Raw genomic sequence first — 21,061 nt, 5'->3', positions numbered from 1 at the left:
GCCACCCTGCATCCCCATATCCCCCAAATTGAGGTCTCCCATGGGAAGTCAGCAGAGCCCAGCACACTGAGCCTAAGCAGGTCCAAGCCCCTTCCCACTGCACCAAGGCTGTGCAAAATGAAAGGTTTTGGATTTCTTTGTTTGTTTGTTTGTTTTTTGAGACAGGGTTTCTCTGTGTAGCTTTGGAGCCTGTCCTGGAACTTACTCTGTAGCCCAGGCTGGCCTTGAACTCACAGAGATCCACCTGCTTCTGCCTTCTGAGCACTGGGATTAAAGGCTGCGCCACCACCGCCTGGCCTATGACATGGTTTTTAGGAGGAATGTGGAAGAATTTGGAGCCCTGGAATGCTGTAATCACAGGTCAGTAGTCCATTCTAGTGGGAGTTCAGAAGACCAGAATGCATAAAGAAATGTGGACAGGGAGGACTATGCTCATGAGGTTCAGGACGGGGCAGCCGAGGGAGGACTTTATCAGAAAAGGGTCTTAAGACCATTTATGTTGTATTATGGCAGAAAATATGGCTGCATTCTGCCAGTGCCATGAAAATTCGAATGAGGCTGAATTCAAACATCATGAATTAATTTTGATGGGTGGAGAAAATTTCAAGGCAGCCTGGTATTCAGGATTGTAGCATGTTTATTGCTCACTGTATTTGCTGAGATTAGAAATGAGAATTCAGAGTAGAAAGACACGAGATGTGTACAGTTTGGCAAGGAAAGGAGAGCGGGCATGACTGGTACCTGAAGTGGTGGAACTGGTGCCAACAAGTGGCTGCGGGTGGTATAGAGATCAGGGTCACCAAGGAGAAACTATGTGCTTTTGCACTGGAATAATAGGAAAGGTATCATGAGGGGAGACCCCAACCACTGAAGGCTTCAGCGTACAGAAATGAAAATTCCAAACTGAGAATGCCAATGGAGAGCAGGAGACCAATGTAAGGAAGTCATTTCCAGGTTCAGCTGTGAAGGCACAAAAATGCTGTAGCCTCAACTCTGGGGGAAAAAAAAATCAAAGTCAAGCCTTTATCCTTCACCCACGAGCATCAACAGCCTACAAGCTCAAAGACATCCACTCTAGCAGAATTGGGTCACTGCCTTGCCCACTATGAATGCATGGGCTAAAATGTATGCAGGATCGCTTTGTTTCCCCTCATCCAGGCTCGAGGCAGAGTCTCTGTAAATGGTAGAGCATGTTGTGGATTTGTTATCCCTCTAACCATGGAGACACAAGGGAGTCTCAGAAAATAAAAGCATCTCATTGACTGTCCAGCACCAAGCTCAGGAAATAAAACTCTCTTCCAGCAGGAAAACATTGAATTAAATGAGGAAATTTTACTCCAGGATAATACGCCAAGGGGCTTTCCAAAAGCAATAAAGCAGACAGCAAAGACTACGAAGTGAGAAAACGGTGGGGGACAGAGGAGGAAAGGAAATGCGTGTCTACTAGTGTGCTTTCTGTTTGGCCTGTGGGGCATGCCTGCTGACATCTGACTCTGGACTCAGACATGCTATGGAGACCTGGGAGGGCCAGCTGTCACTTCCACGGCTCTGCCTCAAGTGCTGGTTACATTCAGAGCAAGCCAGGTTGGGGTGGCCAGAAAAGCAAAGCTGCGGGATGTTTCCTACACACTTGGAAGACTTCAGCATCCCCGAAGGTGATTATGATTCTTGCTTCTTCTTATCGTGTGCTTCCAGGCAAGGGCCACATTTTAGATATTTAATAACCAGCAAAGGAAAGGCCCTGGAATGAGGGCCAGACCTAACCAGTACCTCTTAGCTGAGCGGGACCCTGTGTGTCTAAGTAGGAAGAATGGGGGTGCTGTCCTTGAGATCAGTTTAGCTCCATCCTAGATGGCACTTGGAATCTGCTATAGTTCTGCATGTCTGAACAAGTTAAGATTTCACTGAGCCTCCTTGTCATCACATCCAAACAGAAAATGTTTCCTTCTAGTCATTTTGAAAACATACTTCAGCTCTCTATTGCTGTGTAACAGAGCAATCAAGAACCTGATGGTTCAACAGACTCAGGAGATGGTTCAGTGTGTAAAGTGCTTGCAGCCGAAGCAGGAGGACTTGGGTTTGAATTCTCAGCAGCCACATAGAAAGCTAGGTTAAAAACCTACAGCCTCATGTGAAATCCCCAGTGCTTTGGGGTGGGCAGCAGAGACAGGTGGATTCCCAGGGCTCCCTGGTTTCCTAACCTAGTGACTTTAGAGAGCTGCATAGTCAGTGAGAGGCTGTCTCAAGAAATAATACAGAGAAGAAGAGAGGAAAACAAGTGAAGCCCACTTCCGTCTTCAATGTACACACAGGTGAACATGCATGGATATACATACATCACATATATGTTCAGACATACATCACACAGACACAGACAGACAGACAGACAGACACACACCACAAAAAACTTGGTGGCTTAAAGCAATAGTGATCACACACACACACACACACACACACACACACACACACACACCACAAAAAACTTGGTGGCTTAAAGCAATAATGATTTATATTATTGCTGGATGGGCCAAAAGGTCCAGGCAGGGCTTGATGGGCAGAGACTTCTTCCATTATAGGTGGTATATACCTGGTAAACAGAAACAATTTTCTATAGGTAATGGTTGATGGAATAGAAGAACAAACAATAACTACAGGCTTTCTGACTTGACTCGATGGAGACCTGCTGATTTATTTCATGTAACTGGGTAGCTGGAATGGGATAAAAATCAAAGGTCACTGGTGTTAAGAATAAAAGGAACTGAATGGTCAATCAGTGTTTGACAGCTTAAATTCTTCCAGTGTAAGAAGAGAAAGTGGAGAGAGGTGAGGTAGCAGGTGTTGAAGTGCTCTACAAACTATGAAGAAGTGATTAGGGTCAGGAGAAGCCAAAAGAGGGTCATGATGAAGCTGGACGAAGTAACTTCAAATGAGTTTGCTTGTTTCACAATGAGGCAAGAAGGAGAAATTGCCTTGAAGGAAAAGCGTAGGGGAGCAAATATCTCTTTTCCCACTCCAGACTACGAGGCTTAGGGTTATGGAGAGGAAAACTGTGCTGGAGAGGCCTGTGGGACAGAGACTTCTTACACTTTAGGGAGAGGGAGCTCATGCCTGGGGTGTGCAGAGAAGAGGTGAGGATGAAGAGAAATTCTTGTTGGTGAGAGCCTGGCCTCCAGAGGGCTCTGGGCAAAGGCTATTGTTGCAGGCTTTCTTGGACTGCCAGTCCCCAAATCATGACACAGAGACTTATTATTAGTTATGAATGCTCAGCCTTATCTTATGCTTGCCCCACTAGCTCTTATGACTTAATTTAACTTGTTCTCTTTATCTACATTTTTGCCTCAGGGCTTTTTACCTTTCTTTCATTCTTTATGTCTTACTTTTCCTGCTTCTTCCATGTTTGGCTGGTCAGCAGCTGCCTGGCTGGCTGGCCACAGGCATCTCTCTCTTTTTCCTTTGTTCTCTTCTCCTCTTCAGCCTAGATTCCTTCTCTTACTTATTCTCTCTGCCTGCCAGCCCTGCCTATCCCTCTACTGCCTAGCTATTGGCCGTTCAGCTTTTTATTAGACCAACCAGGTGCTTTAGGCAGGCAAGATGAAACAAATGCAACACATCTTTACATAGTTAAACACATGCAATAAACAAATGCAACACATCTTTACATAGTTAAAGTAATATTCCACAACAGGCTATGGGAGGATATAAAATGTAGGGGTGGTTTCATCGGAGGTTGCACAGGGAGCATGAAAGTCTGTCTATATGACAATGGGACTCATGAGGAGCCACAATGATTCATCATGTAAAAATGGTGGGATTGATTCTGGATGACCCTCAGAGGATGCTGGTATCACCTTAGAGTTTTGCCCAGTGTTCCCTATGAAACTGCTCAGTATGTGGCTTACAGGGTTAAGATGGGAAGTGGGCCAAGATACTGGTGGATATCTCATTGTTGGTATTTGTGGGTTGAGCTTGGGGCTGTCCTAGCTATATCTTAGATGGAGCAACAGAGCTGTGTCTATGTGAGAATTGTTTATGTGGGGGAATCCTTCTTGTTGGGGAGAGTGAGCCTTGCCATTAACTGAAGGGACTTTGGTCCAGGTCTTGTTCTCATCATGGTTGCTGTGTGAAATTTAAGTTTTGAATGGAAGCTGTGGATATCTGAGGCTCTACAGTGTCAGAATTGGAGCCCAATGTTAAGATTTCTGATAGAGGTCATTTCATGTCCACACCACTACTTGGAAGGAAGTGAGATAGATGGTCTGCATGTCTGAATGACAGAAAGAAAGATGGTTGAAGAAAAAGAGAGAAGGCAGTGGCAGGCTGGCTAGATACACTAGAGAAGATTTCAGTTAACTTTTAGAAGTGACTCTTGTCTAAGCTCCCCAGTAGATACAGGGAAGTTCAGCCTCATCATAGAGCCTGAACAATTAGGGAGAAACAGTGGAGGGCAGTGCCCCTCTTCCATGTGTTCAGGCAAGATGCTTGGTACTTGGCAGCCTAAGAACAGAGGAAGAGAGATAAGGGGCCCGATAGTTCCCAGCTGGCCCTTAGAGAATGTAATGAGTTTAACTGTGCTATCCAACAGATATGTCAAAGTCCTAACTCTCTAATGCTGAAACTGTGACATCATGTAGAAATAGGGTCTGTATGGGTGTAATTGAGCATCTGTTTCCAAAAGAAATCATCATGAGTTTAGGTTTACCATTAGTTTGGGCTCCAACTCAGATACTGATATGGCTTGCAGCCAATGCTATCTTTTAAAAGATAGCCAAAAGATTGGCAGCTCAGAAGCACAGAGAGATGACCCTGTGAAGAGGGTGCAGGCACTGGAACAATGTTGTCCCAAGCCTTCAAAGCCAGGGACTTTCCCAAAGTGGAAGAGTCAAGAAAGGAATGTTCCCTAGAGCCTTGGAAGAGAGTGTGGCACTGCTGATATTTTGGACTTTTGGCTTCCAGAACAGTGAGAGAATACAGTTCTGTTATTTAAAGCCAGACAGTTTTTGATAATTTGTTATGACAGCCGAGGAATTTAATTCAGCGGAGGAGATGTGGAGCCTGCATTAGCTGCTGGGTTAGAGGAAGCCTGGCTCAAGGCAGCTTTCGGCTGGGTGCCAGCTTGTTCCCCACAAATGATGGGAAGGGTCTCTCTTGGTTGCAGGACTTGCCAAATGCACCTGCCTCTCAGGAAAGACTCTCCTTGCCCCTTAGGAGGTCATGCATCTGCTGTCTTGTCACCAGCCACCAGGAGGTGAAAGCTGTCTTCTTACCCAGGGAGGGGAAACTCTGAAAGACTGGGCACTTTCCTCCCAGCAACTCAGCTTGAAGGAGGTTCCATTAAACTGGAAAAGCTTGAGAGTCTTTAGTTGGTGAGTTCCTGCTTGCCCCTGGTCCCTTGGGGAACAGGGCTCCCCACAAAGTTTAGATCAGAGATATAAAGTAAAATAATGACTTATTGGTTCTAATTTATCCCATTTCCTCATCTCAGACCCCTCCCTGTGGCAATGAGAAGCGAAAGGGATTTTCTTTGGAGCCATGCTACAGCTTCCAGCCTGTGAAGAGAGCATCCCCAGGTGCCAGAATGTCGTGTGTGTGATTAGTTGCTAGGCTGCGCGAGGTTGCCTGGGAAAGGTTGAAAGGGAAGCCGCAGACTAGCGGAGTCAGGTGGTCTGGGACTTAGGTAAATTACGTAACTGTCCTTTGCATTCGCATCTGTTCCACTTCCACCTGCTTTTGCTGAAGGGACAAGTGAAATCCCACAGTTCGGTATGCTGGAGTGTGCAAAATGCTAATTGCTTTCCGCAGCCCGCAGAGTGGCACAGAGGGCATGCCTCTCCGGAGGAGAAAGGAGGGGAGGTTGCCTCCCAGACTTGGGCTAGGTAGCGTCCAGCTGATGCAGCAGGCCCCTGACACACGCACATCCCTCCCCCTGCCCCTCCTCATTGATTTCTAGCATGACCTTTCTCAGGGAGCAGTGGGAAGACCCGCAGTGGTGGTGTGTGTATGAGGGCCATAATCAAGAGCTTCAAGGTTTGTCTTTGCTGGGAGATGCTAATTTTAGCACATGCTTCCATCTCTCTATAGACGCACCCTTCTGAGTTCCCAGTCAGACACTGGAAATTGGTCCCTGCCCAGTGGCTCTGAGCTTGGCACTCAGCAGATGTTCAGGTGCCTTTGTTAATTGAATTCAGTCCATGCTACATCCAGTTTGTGGCAGATCTGGGTCTCTAAGATCTAGTCTCTAGACCACTGAACTCGGCTTCTCTTTCTGTTTCATCTTGCTGCTAGCATAATCATACCCTCCTGGAAGGATGCTTTGGCACTCTTGGAAGTTCTCTGGGTGAATGTTGCTATGATACAGTCTTGCAGAGAGCTGACTGTTCAGAAGTGAGGGCAAGTGCTATTTAAGTTGGGTAAGTGAGAAGGAGTGCTGCTTTGTGGATAGCAGTTGTTAGATGACCATAATATTTACATGAGAGATGCCTTGATAACATTTTGTGTGCATGTAGTGCACACAGATTTTAGCTTTTAATAGCTGTGGTAGCCTATTGCTTTTTGATTATGAAATCCTTCTCTCTTTTCATTCATCTATCTGTTTATCTAATCTCTGTCATCTATCTCTACTGTCTATCTATCTATCTATCTATCTATCTATCTATCTATCTTCTATTTATCTATATTTACCTATATGAAGAGGGTAAACAGGTAAATATGTATGTATACATTATATATCATCTATCATAATACCTACCTATATATCCATTTGTCAATAATTTGCCATCTATGCATCTATCTGCCTATGTACATCACTAATCTATTAATTAAGTTGACTAAGAACTTTGGGGGTGGGGTGGAATTTTAAAGTATCTCTTCAGATTATGTGAAACTCTTGGAGCGACCCAGATGCTAGAATTGAAACCATAATCTCAGACACTTGTTACGAGGGCTTGTACAGCTGATGGTTTTGTTAATTATTTTAGGGTTTGTCTTCCTCCAGTTTATTTGCAGTGTTGTTTTAAAACATTAGCTGTTCATAATGTTGCACCTAATTTAGTTCATAGACACAGGGAGCTTGATCTGGTTATGCCATTGTCTTTATACAGTTCAAAGTGAAAGCTTGAACTTCTGAAGTTGGACAGAGAAAGTTATTTGGACTGGATGGACCCCAAGTTAGTGTTGAAGTCAGGGTGCTAGGCCCAGAACAGACTGAGCAGGGTATAGTGCATGCCTTCCACATTGTGTCTCAGTCTTATTTGTAAAGGTGTCTACAGAGAAAGTGTCATACTATCACATAAAGGAACGAGGAAAAGGGATTCCCCAGCAGAAACCAGTATAAAGCTTAGAACACAGTAAGCTGTAGTGTGACTTTTCTGGGAACATGAGAACAAATATTGCTTCCTTCAGTCCAGTAGCACACACATGTCAGACCAAAGGTATGATATTACCCAGGTCTAGATTAGTGAACCAGTGCATTTAGTGAAATTACATACAAGACATGGGCAACTCGAAGGCAGTGTCCTCATGGAAAGGCCCATACCAGCTGGGAGATGACTTATGAAAACTGCATCCCTGGACCTTCATGCACAACTTGAAACTTGCTGGCTGTGCAATGGTCATTATTTCTTATATAGCATAGAGGAGGAGACTTGTGAATCTTGTCTCCTGAGTCTTGTGAATTTTGTTTACTTTCCAAGAAGCAATGATTCAATTAGTAGGAAATAGCTACACAATATAGGTATTTTAACATTTAAAAATATTAACACATTGTTTGATATGACACAATTAGATAAATTTCTTTTGCCTTTTTATGTATAATATGTATCCTGGTGTATACCTTTGGGCACTGATAACATGTACGGAGACAGAGAATTCTTTATTCAATTCTGTTTTTTCTTGAAGCCTTGGTTTGGGAATGACACTCAGGAAACTAATTCTAAGCTCCAGTGGACTTGTTCCACCTACCTTTTTTCTTTTAAAAGAGACTATCTCAGACTAGTAAAATAGGAAGGAATTTTGTGAGCCACTAGGAAGCAAAAGACTGCTTTGTGCTTTTAGTCATAATGACACTCATGATTGCTGAATCACCAGGTTTGGTGAAAGAGGAAGCCATTGTGAGAATTCTCAGTGAGCTTTTGATACTATAAGAATCCACATCATCTCTGAGTGCTATCATATATAGACTCCTGAGTTATCCTTGTACCATTTGACCCATAAGATGTGGTTAAGTCCAATAGACCTGGGTCAAAAACAACAACTGTTGGTATTTGCAGCTCTTTATAGTTTTATAATATTATATGGGACTAATTAATTCTCTGCATTGTAGAAATATCAGAAAGCCCGAGAAATAAATTATTTCTTGTGCCCCTGGCAAAAACCTTATGTGGTAAATGTCATATCTATTTGTTTAATAGGTAAGAAATCTGAGGCTCTAATTTGGTTAAATTTATACTTCTAGTTACTAATGGGACAAGACTTGAAGCCAGATTTGTCTGATTCCAAAATTTGAGGTTTCTTCAATATGCCATTTCTCTTTTAGCAAACATTTCCAGATTGACTTCTCAGTTTCCATCCACCCTTATGCCTCACCCTCTTCACCCTGTTCCCTGTAATGTAGATGACAGTGGACAGTGGGGTCAAATAGGAATCAAGTCATCAGCTTTGTTACTGGCACTGCTGGACTGAAGCCCCTGGCAGTATCTGATATGGAGGTCTTGACTTGCACTTGTTATCATTAAGTGGAGTCACTGTCCTGTTAACATGCCTGTCACACACTAGTCACACTCAGCATGAAGAGACAATACTTGTACTGAACATAGGATGTGGTTTAGATGTCATACTAGATAATAGATGATGTAATACTATCGCAGGGCTTCAGGGGGAGTGGGGAGCAGTCTCCAGATCACAAAGTATGAGCAGGACTTGATAACAGAGAGTGTTAGAACATTCTAGGACATTATGAATTTCGACTGCTGAAGCTGGTTGGCTATTCAACAGCCCTATAGCCCTTCTCAATCCAACTACAGAATGTAGAACATTATTTGAGTGGCCTTCTTGATTCTCTCAAAGTTAGTATATATACAATACTACTAGAGATGGACAAAGAAAAGCTGATTCATTTTACAGAGTAGATGCCTTAGGGCTTTAAGGCTATTGTTTTTTTTTTGTTTGTTTGTTTTTGTTTTTTTTTTTGCAGAAACTTGATTGTAAATAGATATGAAGGGGAGATATTCCTCTCAAGTGACCAAGGTTCCATTTATTAATACATCTGTTTAGTCAATCATTAAGCTATTCATTATTTCATAGCATAGATATGCATAGCAGTAGATATTCCTTTATCACAGGCATAATATTTTAGGATAGAAAATTACTTGAATTGTTGTAAGATGATCTTATTAGTGATGGAATTGAGAAGTCCAGACACATGGAATAATTTACTCCAAGGTCTTGGTACTCATTTAAGACAAGAGTTAGTACTATAACCAAGGTTCTAGAAAGAAACAATGGGCATAGGAAAGACAGTGACATGATATCTTATCATAAGGTCAGGAATAGGTGACTAATTTTAATTTCAAAATTATTAATATGCTCATTTTTTCTCTGTCCACAGCCCAAAGGCATAGGTAGTCTTTCTATTTATATTTCTCTAGACATTGCTTCTCGGCCTTTTGGCTAAGATCAAGTGTATATTTCTCTAGACAGCTTTATGCCAACAGGGGCATTTAAACTGGGAGTTCTCATAGTCCTGGCTTTGGCTTAGTTTGAGCCAAGGGGATAATTTAGATCTAGGAAGTTCCTCTTCCAGCTGCAATGCAAAGTACAAGAATGGGAATGCCTGCCTCTGTGAAGGGAAAAACACTAGCTTGCCAGTAAAGCCAGCAATCTGTGAAACAGCCTCTCACACTAAGTGTGAAGCCAAGCCTTTTGCTGATCTCCCTTCTAAGCTGGGAAGCCACCGCCAAGGTGATAAACCCTGGGACTCTCCTCAGCTTGGAAGGCTGATTAGAACCCGTATTTCCTTCTCTCTCTGCACTAGGACCTGCACAAGCTTAATTTTCTCTTTCTGCTGGGACTCCGTCGTGTGTCTCTTGGGCTGGTACAGTGCTAGGGAGTGATCTGATGACTGACACACAGCCCACATACATCCCATTTAATTCATGTCTGAGTGTTGCCAGTTCTCAGTTGTGCAACCCAGTCAAGAGCATCACACTGTTATTACCACCAAGGTGACATTGCCTGGCATTTGGCTACTGGCATGGTGCCAGACATTAATTCTCGTCCCACAGAAACTGTTCTTCATATTTAGGACAGGATGTTAGAGGAGCATTATTTCCATAGTAACCACCAGGCTCCAAATTTGCTCTCTGTGAATTTAAGCCTTAATTATTGATATTGTCAAATTCTATTTGATTTTTTTTTTTTACAGTTTTGCTCTTGTATTAGGTAAGAAATCAAGGTTGCTGGTAGATCCTACCCATGCTTGCTTATTCTCAGGCAGCGGAGCTTATCGGCCCTGATAAATGGCAAACTCATGGGCAGAACAGGCCATAGTGATTGTTGGAATCCAGTAGTGTGACACTCTCAGTGTTAAGTCTGGCCTGTATTTATTAGAAGTAAAAGCTTTTTTAATTCTGGTGCATCCTTATGTAGTCCTTGGCTTTTCCCTGCCCTTTGTAAGGGAAGAGGGGGAGTCATCTCTGACCATGGACTGGAAGAGGCTAAATAAGGGATTGTGTTCAGTTCTTCTTAGAACTCCAGAGATGATGGCTCTTCTTTGTCTCTCTCTGCACTTGGAGGCACCTGGTGTTTTTCTATACCGACCAGGACTAGGCATAAAGACTGCTGACTTTCCTACCAAAAAGAATCCATGGTATTTAGTAACACGAGTTAATGTAGCATTCTGTCCCTCACCCACATGATCTTTAGATTTCTCAAATGGTTTTGAACCCTGGTAGGGAGAGTTGTATTACTCACCATGCCCATTTTACTTCTGTCAGAAGTCTTTACTGTCGCAGGTGTTTACTGTGTGACTCTGTATTTCAGACAGACAAAGAAAAGAGATGGTTCCTGCCCTTGAAGAGTCATGGTCTGGCAGACTTGTCTGCTGATGTAGTTTCAGGGATTTTTTTTTTTTTTTTTTACATACCTGTTGAGTAAGAAACAATTAAAACCAAACACTATAATATAGTAAGTAAGCAATAGATATAGAGGTCTTCCCTGCAGACACCTCATAATGACCAGACGTGCAGTCTTCCAGTTGCTAGGGATGCTGGGTCTCTTAGATGACGCTCCAAGAATTGTCAGTGGTGGAAGGAAGCCTCATCCAAGACCCAGTCCCCTTCCCTAGGACAGTTTGCAACTGGAGCAATATACAACGGGCTGGCTCCCGTGTCTAACTTGAGAGAACTTGAACTGGCTGTCTCAGCTCCCGAGTTCTGTATAAGCTCAAGTAGGGCTTGGGTGATTCCACAACAGTATCTCACTTCAGTTTCTGTCTCTGCTCATTCCTGCTTCGCTCACTCTTTTGGGTGTCCACCCTAAGGGGAGTCTGCCCCAAATCAACATTCAGATGGGACTTTTCATCTTAGGCACTGGTCAAGGAACCTAATCAGGACATGAGTGCTAACCATTGTGGGGCTGCAGGGGCAGATCTGTGAAACTGGCTTCAGGGATTTGGGAGTGGAGAAGAATGGCAGGTTGTGGGAACAGGGCTTTCCAGAGAAGGAAGGAAGGATGTAACTGGAGTGAATATAGGAAGACTGAAATAGTGGGAACCTGTGTCTTCCTCCACACACAAATCTCTCCCCTTCATTGTGGACCTCAATTACCCTGTGTTCTCTAAGGCAGCGGCCCAAGCAGAGAGGTTGTGTGTCCAACCCAATGGGCTTGAATTGCAGAGCCAGCAGGACATGCTCACATCAGTGGGGAAGAACATGTGTGGATTTGACAAGTCAAGGATTTGAAAACACTGGAGGGGACAGGGTGGAATTTGAGAAGGAATTTCTGGGCAGAGGTGGTGGCAGAACATCTCGCCTGACTCTGCGGAAGGCCAATCTTATCTAGGAAGGGCTTACCTTGACTCCTGGGGTTCCCTGACACCATGCCTGGGGATGTATGGGATGCCAGGAGTACGGATTAGAAGAGGCATGCCTGCTGTGGCCAAGCAGGCTAGCCAAAATGAGCATCTGTTCCTTCCCAGGAAGGTGCCAGGGCAGAGGGATGAGAATGGAGCCTGGGAGGAGCAAGCTGCCTAGAGGGCACGAGATAGGGAGGAGCCCCGCTGGTGGGGTGGCTTGGCTGAGTGGAAGCCACTCACTTGATTTTCCTGATTATTGGTATTAAAAATATGCCCCTACACCCTGATATGCATAAAAGGAAAAGCAAGACATCTTGCTTTCTAGATGACTGAAGATGTCAATCGTGCTTATTGCTTTTCTCTCATACAATTTTGTAAAATAGTAACCCAATCCAAATAACACTGCATATGTGGTATGTGGTAGAAGCCATGCTAAGCAGCCACATTGACTCATTAGTGGTTTTAAGCAAAGAAGAACCAGCTCCTAAAACACTTCTCCCACATAGGAGAAGTAGAAACACAGCAGGTGATTGCAACTGAAGTTTCATTCTAAGTCATTTCAGAAATGTCAGGAAACAAAATTTAAACTGTCTTAGGCAATGCCAAAGGAGGGTGGTCTTCTTGGCTCTCACAGGGACCCTCCGCCTCCTATTTGTAGAAGAAACACCTGGAGCTCTCACTTCTAACTCCAGTTTTCCTACTTGGGCTGCATCTGTGGGATGATGGAACTTCTGGTTGCCACTTTCATGATCTCACCTATGATAAAAAAAAATTTGAGGCTATATGGAATCAAAAATCCAGGATCCATACAAGTATGCTAAGTTTGAGGTTGAAAATACTATTGGAAAACAGATGCAAAGGGCAACAATCTTACATTGTTCATGGCTCAGGATAGTCCCCATCTGGCATCCTGAAGCTCCCCTTACTTGGGTTTGTTTTGAGGTACCCCTCTGCAGTTCATCTTACAGTCTCACTCAGCATTCAGCATCCTGAATCAGAATCCCACATTTATCTGATGGCTTATAGTCAATTCTGGAGCAGACAACAAGATGGAATTAAAATAGCTATAAATTAATTAGGGAACTTCTGAGGAGACAAAGGAAAGGAGACTGGAGAGCTCAAAGAGAACCTCCAGATGCTGCGCTGGTCTGATTTTGGTGGAATTAGTGATGCAGAAAGATGAGGCAGGAAAGCCAAAGACTGTTGCATGAGGGTTTTGGCCATACGAGTGGAGAGTGCTGAGCCAATGCTACTCATTAGAAAAACCCCATCATGGGTAGGAACAGGCTGATTGTAATGACTGGCTGGATTCAGCCTGGGCAAAGCATGACCTTGGCATTCATGGAAGTCCGGGCTGAGCCTGCCAGTCATGTTCACTGTAGCAAGTCCTCTCAAAGATCCAAGAGATGTGTTTCCATGGTCACCATAAATCCCTCACCCAAACAGGAGGCTCTTCAAGGCATGGACTGATTTCACATGTCTGCATCCTTAGGGATCTCACAGTGGGTGAGTCTGATCCTCATAAAGTGCTTGGTGGAGGTTTGTTAAAAACATGGCCAGAAATGTATTTGGAGAGATATGGAGTTGGTTGAGTAGTGTGGATTGGTTTGTGAGGAAATGGGAAGTTATTGAAGGTTCTAAGACAGAAGAACTTTGTGATGGAAGGTGGAATGGATTTAAGCGGGACTTCTGCACTCTCCCTGTGGTATAGGAGTGTGAGTGCTAAGTACAGACACTAAGGCACCGCCGGAGGAACATCTTGGTGTTGGCATCTTTAGGACCTGGAGACTTGGGGTAGGGAATGTGAGGTGTTAAAGATGACAGTGAACTTTCCATCCCCGGGAATAGGGTGTGTGGAGAGAGAGAGAGGAACTGTTATTTCAAGGCCAAATGTTAAGTTCAGCAACAGATTTGTTTAGCTGAAGGTTCTCTGAACACATCCAGGTGGAAGTATCCAAATGGGTGAGAAGTGCCCACCAGGAGCTTACCGGAGATGTCCAGGTTAGAGAAACATATTGAGAAAAGGGGGCGACGAGATCAAGATGAAAACAGACAGTGGAGTTCAAAGGTTAATTGAAATGGGCCTGCTGCTTGTTTTGTGGACAGCTGGTAAGCCATTTGCTCCTTCTCCTGTAGACTTGAGGGAAGCAGGCAGAGTGAGCCTGTCCACGTCTGTTCTTTTGATTCTTTGGTGAGAGGATTTCTCTTATGTTTATTTTTTTCTTCTCAAGTGTGTTCTTCCCATGTCTGTATTTTCACCTTTGATGCCCAGAGAGCAAGCACAGTGATTTGCACAAAGGCTCTGAGCTCCTGAAGGGTAGAGACATCGCTTATTTATGTCTGTCTAGTGTCTAAAATGGCACCTAGACTATAGGAAGGACTTTGAGAATCCATGTTGAATTGAATTACTTAATTTGTACAATGATTCACAGTTTGGTAAATCCCTGAAGACAGACTGGAGCCCATTATCCTCTCAACAATGTTGTAACTCCAACTTATAAATGACAAACGAAACCCCAGAGAGGTTAAGTAGGCTCCCTGAAGTCTTACGGTAAGTAAGGCTCTATCAGTCAGGAAAGCCTAGGCTCTGCTCTGTAACAGATTGAAACTATGGCTTAACAATACACAAGTTTGTTTATTATCAGTGTGAAGTCCATTGCAAATCTGGGAACCCACTGGGGGTCTTCCCGGTGGTGACTCAGAAATCTTGGTTTTGCCAATTGTGTGTCAACAAGTACCTGCATAACCCTGCCAGAAGATCACGGAGAACCAAGCCCTGGTTCTTAAGTTTGCCCAGCAGACAAGAATCACAGTTACTCCACTCACATTTTGTTAGCCAAAGAAGGCACATGACTTCATCAAACCCCAGAGAAAGAGGAAGGTGGCTATTGTCCCCTGAGCCTAGAAGGACTGGAACCAGGATGGCGAGTAGTCCCATCACCCATCTTAACACAGAGTTGACCTTTAATCCAACTTTCTGAGCCAGGTGCAGAGTATTTTAATTCTTTGACTCCTGCTTCTTTTTAAATCTGAAAAGATACTGAAAATTGCCCACGTTAATGCTAGTTTCTGATGCTTAATTACTATCCTGGGAACATTCATTTTCTTCACCCCTTTATTCTACTTTCTTTTGTCATAGACCTAACCCCTGTCTCTTCATGTCAGTATTGAAAACAAAGGCTCAAGGGACCCCAAATACCTCAGAGGAAGCAATCTGTCTTAGGGATAAATGGCTGAGTTGGCTCGTGCTCTCCTAATTGACCCACTCTTCTTTCTTTTGAGTTTTTGAAAGTGAGAAATATTTACATGGTGAGACCTTATCATCAGCATGGACAATACTCCCTGCACCCCAGCGGTATTTTCTAGTAAAAGCTATGCTAGAGTCACCTTAGGCCTCAGACCTCCCTGGAGTTCTCACTTCTATATGAAACCAGATCCGTATATTCACTCTTCTGGGGACAGAGACCATGGCCTGCAAGCTTACATGATGGGAGCGACAAGATGACCAGGACCACAGGCATAGGGAGAAACAAGGGCTGAACAAAGAGAAAGGTATAGGCTTGGCTTTTTTACACACAAGCAATTCCTCAACCATGGATGGAGTTCAGTAAAAGCATGAGAACTTGACTGTCAGCTAGCTATGGCCCCCTGGCTCAGTGAGCGATACTGATGTCTACAACCACCTATATATTACTCCTGGGAGCACAGAGGCCTCTGGATGTTTGGAGCTCACAGCTAGTTACACAGTGAGCTGCTCCCTTCCAGCCCAGGCTAGCTACTCCTTTGTCTTAGGAACTTGGAAAAAAACACTGAAGCAAAATAAGGACTCTAGGGTGTATCATGAGGCTAACGAAAGCTGACATTACTGCTCTTTTGTTTTGTGCCAAGCATACACGCTGAGGTTATCTTACCTTACAAAACTATGGTTGGACATTTTCTACCCCCCACAACCTGGCAGCCAGCCAGCCTGGCTCAAGGGCAAGTGTTCTTTTAATCTGTTCTGATAGATCCTAATTGCCTGGACCAATGCATGGTAGACAGGAGGTGTCCAGTGTGTACTTGTTGAAAAACACACTCAAGGCCATTGATGGAGCTGCAAGGCAGAGGAGCCAACAGAGGAAGCCAGGCAGCCTGGGTTCAAGGCTTTCCCTCAGACAAGGTGTATTGTAAAGTAACCTCTTGTCTATTTTTGGCACTCATAAATTGTGATGCTTATAGTGTCTGCTAATCATTGCACATTTACTACCTTGTCCTGGCCCTACCCGCCAGGCTGTAAACACCTAGAGTCAGAGATGAAACCTGGTTTCTTCCTACACTGCTTGGTTTTGCAAAGCTGGGTAAACAGTAGGTGTGAAAATCATGTTGATTCATTGTCCAGCTGCAGTGTCCTCGAGGATGGCCTAGGCAGTCACACCTTTGGCAGCTGTTTTAACTTCTCAGGGGGAGGTTCCCACTGGCCACACCCCTCTTGGAGGAGGTAGAGCTCCCAGTGCAGTTTTATTGTTCCACTAGGGGGAGCTAAATGCAAATGTAACACCTCTCTAGCCCGCCTGAAGCAGTGGCTGCTTGTGGGCAGCCCTAGGGAAAGGTAGCTGGCTGGGCTAACCTTGGAGAACGCAGTCACGTGCTCCTTCTTGCTCTGTGCTTTCTTCTTGCTCCGAGACAACCTTTACAGTCAAGGTATTTGGAACTGATTCCAACCTTGTGGAGCCATGACCGCTCAGTTTTGAGATTCCCTGCAGCTTCTGCCCGGGCTGACATATGGTTTTGTCTCAGGAGCAGGAAAGATAGATCTTGAGGGCTGCCAGCCTAAGGACGAGGCTGCTCTGTTTTTTCAGGAGAAACTCTGGAATCAACATCTAGCAAACGAAGGGTACTACATCTTTCCCTGTCCCCTTCTCTTAACATGCAGGGGCCTTTACCACTTTCATGTCTCAGAGAGATGCCATTCAAAGTTGAAACTTCCCTTCTTTTTTTCCCTGCTTTTCTTTTTTTTTTTTAATTGTATGGAAGTTCTATAGCTTTATACAATGTAGATTGGTCATATTCATCCACCACCTCCCCCCAATTCCCTGTAGAAGCCCTTTGCCTCCCTCCCAGCTTCATTTCGTCTTCTAATTAAGAAAAAAAAAAAAAAAGATTACTAATCTTCTGACTCTAGTAACTGCTGCCCACATGCACATGGATGTGTGACTATAACCGGGGCATAGGCAACCCTATCAACAGCCAAGTCGTCCACAAAGGAAGCCGCTATCAACTTCCGATAGCTTCTCTGATAAGGGTGGGGCCTCAGGATCTCTTCCCCCAACCATGCTGAAAATTTGACTGGGTTGATTTGTGCCAGTGACCACAGCTGTTGTGAGTTGATGTGCAACATCTGTGTCATACACAGAAGTCACCATGTCACAGCTTTCCCACCAATCACTGTCTCTCACATCCTTTCCACCTTCTCTTTCCCAAAGAGCCCTGAGCCTTGGATGGTTGGCGTAGATGACCATCCACAGCCGAGCACTCAGAGTTACTTCTACTTGCCACTTTGACCAGCTGGGAATCTCTGCATTAACCACTACCCTCTGCAAAAAGAAGCACTGCTGGCCAAAATTTGAGAGTAGCGCAAATCTGTGGATACAAATACAAATATTTAGAATGCAGCTTGGCACCATGATGATTTACCAAAACAATAGTAAGTTTCTCCTGTCCCAGGGCTTATGATATTCCCAGCCATTGGCTTTAGACCAGATTTACAGTACTAGGGTGAAATAACCCCTGGGAAGCAGGCCTCATATCCAATCATAAAGTGGTTGGGGAAATGATGTAATTGTATGTTAACTAACTTTAATTAAAAAAAAAAAAGAGTGCTGGTTACCCTATAACCTTCATTCCACTATTGCTAGTACATCAGCAGAGTCCAGTGCTGGGTAAGGTCGTTGATGTCTTTTCTCTTCCAGCATCCCGTACAGCGCCTTCTGGCTCCATGTAAGCTGGCCAGCAGGGAGAGAGTTTCCTGCAAGTCTGAGATTGCTTTCTTTCCCTTCTTATCATAATGAAACTGGAGACTTGGTTCTTGCAAAAACAACCTGGCTTGTGGAGACAAGAATGATCTATTTTGACAGCTAACCTGACAGGGATGGATGTATTTGTGTAACGTTGGGCAGTTTTATTTTATTAGTTTGTTTTAGCACGGTGCTGCGGATGCCTTTTTCTATGTTTGGACAGCTTGCAAACATGCTGTGAGCACTTGGGAAAGTTCTCAGCTAATGTATTTTCTGTAACAAAATCTGATGCGGAGTTATTTCTTCTTTTCCACGGTTTCTAATTAAATTGTCTGATTTACTTTTCGTTGCAGAGGTTGTGCATCTTTTACAATCTGATATTTTCCTTAAGGGAGAAAGATAGATGTTCTTAGTGAAAGCTACTTATTCTTTTGAGGTATGCTAGTCACTTTTCTCCGTGCTGTGATGGAACACTTGACAACAGCAGCTTAAGGAAGAGTTCGTTTTTGCTCACAGTGGGAGGGTACAGTCCATCATGGCAAGGCTGGTGCTGATGAGGGCAGTTTTAGCTGTGGCATCAGGAGTGCAAGATGTCTACTTCTGTAGTATCTACAGTGAAGAGGCAAAGAGAGATGGACGCTGGCGCTCAGCTGGTTTTCTCCTCCTCCCCCCCCCCCCGCCCCCTTTTCATTTAGTCTGCAGTCTTAGTAAGACATAGTGCCATACACAATAGTGGTAGGTTTTCCCTTCAGTTAAACCTTTGCAGAAATACAGTCATAGACGTACCCAGAGGTATGCCTCTTAGTTGAGTCTAAATCCAGTAAAGTTAAAATGAAGATTAACCATCAGGAGTAGTCTAACAGAAGTCTTGGAAATACTGTATCGGTTTCTTTTCTGTTGCTGGGACAAAACACCCTGGTCAGGGTAACTCATGAAAGAACGTGTGTAATTGAGCTTATAGTTCCAGGTGGTTAGGGCCCATGGCAATGGTTGGGTGAAGCTATGGCAGCAGGAACAGGTGAGAGCTCACATCTTGAGCCATAAGCAGGAGGCAGAAAGTGCATGGGGTGAGGATGGCAGGAGGTGTTTGAAACCACAAAGCTCCCCCTGTGATGTGTCTCCTCCCATAAGGCTGCACTTCATCCTTCCCAAACAGTTCCACTAACCGACGACCACACATTCAAACATGTGAGCCCACGGGGCCCATTCTCATTTAAACCACCACAAATACTAATCTAGATTAGGATGGACTCACACTCTATGGTCAATTTTCATCAAAGATGGGCACTGGATTCTGACTGGCATTGAGGCCAGGTTGGATCAAACTATTTCATGGCATTTCAGCTAGAGTGTTTTTCACCGAACACAAGCATTTGAATATAAGTGGATTGTGCTGCAGAATGGTGATGACTGACCTTATCAGAAATCTGGTTAGTTGCAGTGACAGCTACTGGTAAAGCTGGACAGTAGCAATGTTGGTTATTTTTGCAAAACTGGATACCCACCAAGTTGTTTAGCTGCAAAGCATCTTTATCACTGTTCATCACCTACTTTTTTGGTATGAACTAAAGGGGACTCTAGGGCTTTTCTTCCCCTGACCTTTGGTGTTAGATCAGCTTGTCAAGGAAAAGTCTGAGAGAGGAAGCAAATCAGGTGCAGAAATGATACAGAAACTTTCTTGTATGATGGAGGTGTTGCATTCTGATGACTCAGTGTCTGTGAGCAGCAGAAGGTATGAGAGGCTATGGTGAATAGTTCAGTGCATCCATCTACACACCCAAGGACAGATGCAAGGTTGTGTCCAGGGACAGAGGGCACACCCAACAATTCTGCTTCATCAATCTTAATACATCCATTGGATGATTGACACTAGAAAATTCTATATGCCTGGCATAGTGCACATTCTTTACACACTCTAAGAACTTTCCACATGTTATCTCTATTCAATGCTTCCTATATCAGCCAGGGATGTTGGAGACTGACTCACATAAATATTAAGATTTTTTTTTGGAGGGAATACATACAGGCAAGTCATACAATACCAGGCCAGAGCTGCTCCAGAGGCAGATGGGTTGTACAGCAGTGCTAGGCTCCTCAGGGTTAGCCTTTGCCCTGATAAAGCTATGACTTTTAAATTTGTGTTTCTGGGCTCAGGGTGCCTGAGTGAACCACCCTGAAGGACATGCAAACTCTGGGTGCTATTGAAAGAAGAAGGGGAAGTCAGCTACAGGTGCCCCATGTAAGTTTTGTGAGGTGGGTTGCATGATGAAACAAAAACATCCACACAAGAAGCCCGAGCCCCCCAGAGAGGTGAAATGAGTTGTCCAAACACATATAGCGACATAGAGAAGTTACAGGTCACGGCTTCAGATCTTTGTCTCCCCACTCAAAAGGAGAGATGAATTTTCACTTCGGCACACTGTCTTCTCCTGTCCTTCTGCTGGTACCGCTTGCTTCCCCCCTACCCCCATCCTCCACAGGAGGACCATGACCTGTCATTCCTAGCCACGAAACCTAAGCTTTGATTTCACTCCTGGACCCCCAAATTTCCAAATGCCAGTGGAATAACCCAATGGATACTTTATGCTACATATTAATAGAAAAATCATTGCCATTTGGTATTATAGGACAAGACAAGTTCTATCCCAGTTTTTTAACCACTGAGGAACATGTTGGGGATGGATCTGGATCCCACTGGAGGGAAGAGTCTGGATGCAACTCGTGTGTGGCTCTGGATTCATGGCCTTGTTCTGATGATATTTAGAAGTGAGTGAACCTTTAGGGCCAATAGTTAAAACAAAGAGATAAACAAACATTTGATCATAAGTAGGGGGAAAAGCCTCCATTCTTGTTGCATGGCTCCAGAGTAAACCATTAGTGACATCTGGAATAATTTATATTTCTTGAGGGCTCTAAATCTCTGGACCAAGTAGAAACTATTCCATAATCTACTAGTGGTGCCTGTTACTCTTAGTGATATCTGTTAGTGATGTCTGCTATG

At 44.1% G+C, this 21,061-nt stretch overlaps 1 pseudogene; it reads left to right on the top strand.

Moving 5' to 3' along the window:
- The first annotated feature begins 9,643 nt into the window (after positions 1-9,643).
- Positions 9,644-9,789, top strand: LOC114694868 (annotated as a pseudogene).
- The last annotated feature ends 11,272 nt before the right edge of the window (positions 9,790-21,061 follow it).

Source organism: Peromyscus leucopus, chromosome 20 (assembly GCF_004664715.2).
Source record: "Peromyscus leucopus breed LL Stock chromosome 20, UCI_PerLeu_2.1, whole genome shotgun sequence".
In the NCBI taxonomy this organism is placed as follows: Eukaryota; Metazoa; Chordata; class Mammalia; order Rodentia; family Cricetidae; genus Peromyscus; species Peromyscus leucopus.
Note: the sequence above shows the minus strand (reverse complement) of the source record. Positions and strands in the feature narration are given on the sequence as shown.